Source organism: Mus pahari, chromosome 2 (genome assembly GCF_900095145.1).
Source record: "Mus pahari chromosome 2, PAHARI_EIJ_v1.1, whole genome shotgun sequence".
Taxonomy (NCBI): Eukaryota; Metazoa; Chordata; class Mammalia; order Rodentia; family Muridae; genus Mus; species Mus pahari.
Window position 1 is genome coordinate 163,536,225 of NC_034591.1, and position 3,244 is coordinate 163,539,468.

Consider the following 3,244-nt stretch of genomic DNA (forward strand, 5'->3'; position numbering starts at 1 on the left):
AGAAATCTGCCTGCCTCTGCCTCCCAAGTGCTGGGATTAAAAGCATGCGCCACCACGCCCAGCTGGATAGTTATATTTTTATAAGAATCTAAAAACTAGGACTAGGAATGTAGCTCATCAGTAGAATGCTTGCCTAGCATGCATAAAAATCAATCTCCAGCACTCTATAAAACTGGGTGTAATGATACACATCTGTTATCTCAGTATTGTGGAAGTAGAGGCAGGAATGTCAGAAGTAAAAAATGATCCTTAGCTACATTGCAAGTTCAAGGCCGGCCTGGGCTATACGAAACCATCTTTATTTTCTTTTTATTATTTTTTTTAGTGAAAAACTGGTAAGGTAATTGTGATTTGAATGAAAAGTTTATATCCTAGACTCACTTAAAGTTAGCTCTCTCTGCTTTCTCCTTGCTATTGAAGATGTCGTTCAGCTCCTGCTCTAGCCATCATCTGTCATGCCTTCCCTGCCATTCTGGACTCTCCCTCAGGAATTGTAAACCAGAAAATAAAACACAGACAGACCTCGCTGTGGGTCCCCGATCTGTGTGGAACGGGTCTCTTGATGGCAGGTGAGCGAGGATTCGGGGAATGAGTGACAGACAGTGAGAGAGAGAGAGAGAGAGAGAGAGAGAGAGAGAGAGAGAGGAGGAAGAGCCAGGTAATGTTTACAGGTAAGATAAAGCAGTTCTGCCTAGGGTCAGCTAAAGACAGGTAAGGATTTCACACCCTAGTCACAATTTGTGCCATTCCTTTGAGCCTTGTGAAAGCTAGCACCAGGGGGTTTCACACTAGCAGACCTTCTCATGAATAATGTAATACCACAACCCCCCTATTTCCTAGGCCTTGGTAAATACTGAATTCTGAGCTCCTGTCTTTAAGGAATTTTTAGGACTTTGGAACACTGGTGGAAACTTTACCTATGGAAAAATTCACTCTTTAGAGGCATTAATAATACTGAGAGAGAGCATACATACTAACATGCGGATAGGGTTTGTGTATATAGATTGTTGAAAATGCCAGGACTCTAGGAGGCTGAGTTTCCTTGAGACACTTTTTCCTCAGGACTCCTCCAGGTTTTTAGACCTGATGTGAGTCACTACTAGAGTGAGTGTGGCATAATACTAATTGTAAAAACCCACAACTTTCTTTTTTGTTTTGGTTTTTCGAGACAGGGTTTCTCTGGCTGTTCTGGAACTCACTTTGTAGACCAGGCTGGCCTCGAACTCAGAAATTCACCTGCCTCTGCCTCCCAAGTGCTGGGATTAAAGGCGTGTGCCACCACTGCCTGGCAACCCACAACTTTCTTTCTTTCTTTCTTTCTTTTTTTTTTTTTTTTTTAAAGATTTGACTTATTTATTATTATTATTATTATTAATTTCTTTATTTACATTTCAAATGCTATCCTGAAAGTTCCCTATACCCCCGCCCCTGCTCCCCCACCCACCCACTCCCACTACTTGGCCCAGGCCTTCCCTTGTGCTGGGTCATATAAAGTTTGCAAGACCAAGGGGCCTCTCTTCCTAGTGATGGCCGATTAGGCCATCTTCTGCTACATATGCAGCTAGAGACTCGAGCTCAGGGGGTATTGGTTAGTTCATATTGTTGTTCCACCTACAGGGTTGCAGCCCCCTTCAGTTCCTTGGGTACTTTCTCTAGCTCCTCCATTGGGGACCCTGTGTTCCATCCAATAGCTGTCTGAACCCACAACTTTCTTCTGTAAGTTGTTTTTGGTTACCATATTTTGTCATAGCAACAGGAGGGTAGTTAGTTTGGTAATATTGGCTAATCTATACATAAGTCTGCTCTTACTTTCACTTAATAGAATTCACAGCACATCTAAATTGTGTCAAAAGGTAGGAGAGGTTTGCCTTCATGAGGGTTGGTGGGGGAGAAATGCAATGGCTGTGCTGAATGACTGATAGATTCAGGGGAGGCTAAGGAAATGCCAGGACTTACATTCATTCGGTGGGGATGGTTGAGTTCTCAGGGATGAGAAATGACTGGGGCAGGGGTATTTTTGTTTGTTTGTTTTTGATGGTGGTGGGAATGGAACCCAGTTGCTCACTCATGTTAGGGGTGTTTCAGATAGGGCCTTGGTACATAGTCCTGTACCTTAGTGGCATGATAATCACTATGTAGTTCAGGCTAACCTCAAACCCCTGCATCTCTTCTACCTCCCTTATATGTGTACACACACCCCAGTTGCCAACATTTGGAGGTAGTTTCCTGAGTTTTCATCTCAGGAAGAAGTTCCACTTTGCTGGCAGGATCAAAATTGAGTTTCTGTTTCCAGGCCCCAGGTCCCAGCTCCTGTCCTGCTTATTCAGATGTTTCGTGTTCGTCTGCTAACCGGTAAAGGATGTAAAGAAGAGAAGATGCTGCTCTCCTGTTATCTAAACCAAGGCATACAAGTCATAAGTGTGCTGCCTGTCTTGACTTAATTGACTACGTGCTGCTTGCCCACTCCTTTGTTCCTTTGTCACCCTAAATTCCAGGTTAGAGTCCAGGAGGTGACCTGGCTGTAAAGGCTGACTCAATGACCCTGAAACCAGGTGACCTAGATAAGGCCCAGTCATCAGTGTTAACCTCCTCGTTTAACCCCTTGTGTCAAAATATGATTGGTCAATGCAAAAGTCCTCCCATTATCAGAAAGGAGCATACCATTCATTCAAGGCAAAGGATACTACATTTGGGGCTGTTACTTGGTATAATGTTGTTCTCCTTGGAGGCTCTTAGAGATTTTAGTTATGAACAGCTGGGAAGTCATTAAAAGGAAAGCACAGGGCCCTGGACTAAAGGTTTAGCTCTGGTAGAACTATATACCTAGCATGAAAGGACAGATCTGTCTGTCTGTCTGTCTGACTGTCTGTCTGTCTGTCTGTCATCTAAGGCAAGGTTTCTCCGTCTAGCCTTGACTGTCCTGGAACTGGTACTAGAGACCAAGCTCACTTTGAACTCACAGAGATCTACCTGCCTCTGCCTCCTGAGGGATTAAAGGAATATGCCACCACTGCCAGTCTCAGACCTTTAAAAATTTTTCCAACCCTCCCAAACCCCTTTATTAAAAAAATTAATTAATTTATTTATTATTATTTTCTTTATTTACATTTCAAATGCTATCCCGGAAGTTCCCTATAACCCCCCCCCCGGCCCCTGCTCCCCTACCCACCCACTCCCACTTCTTGGCCCTGGCCTTCCCCTGTGCTGGGTCATATAAAGTTTATAAGACCAAGGGGCCTCTCTT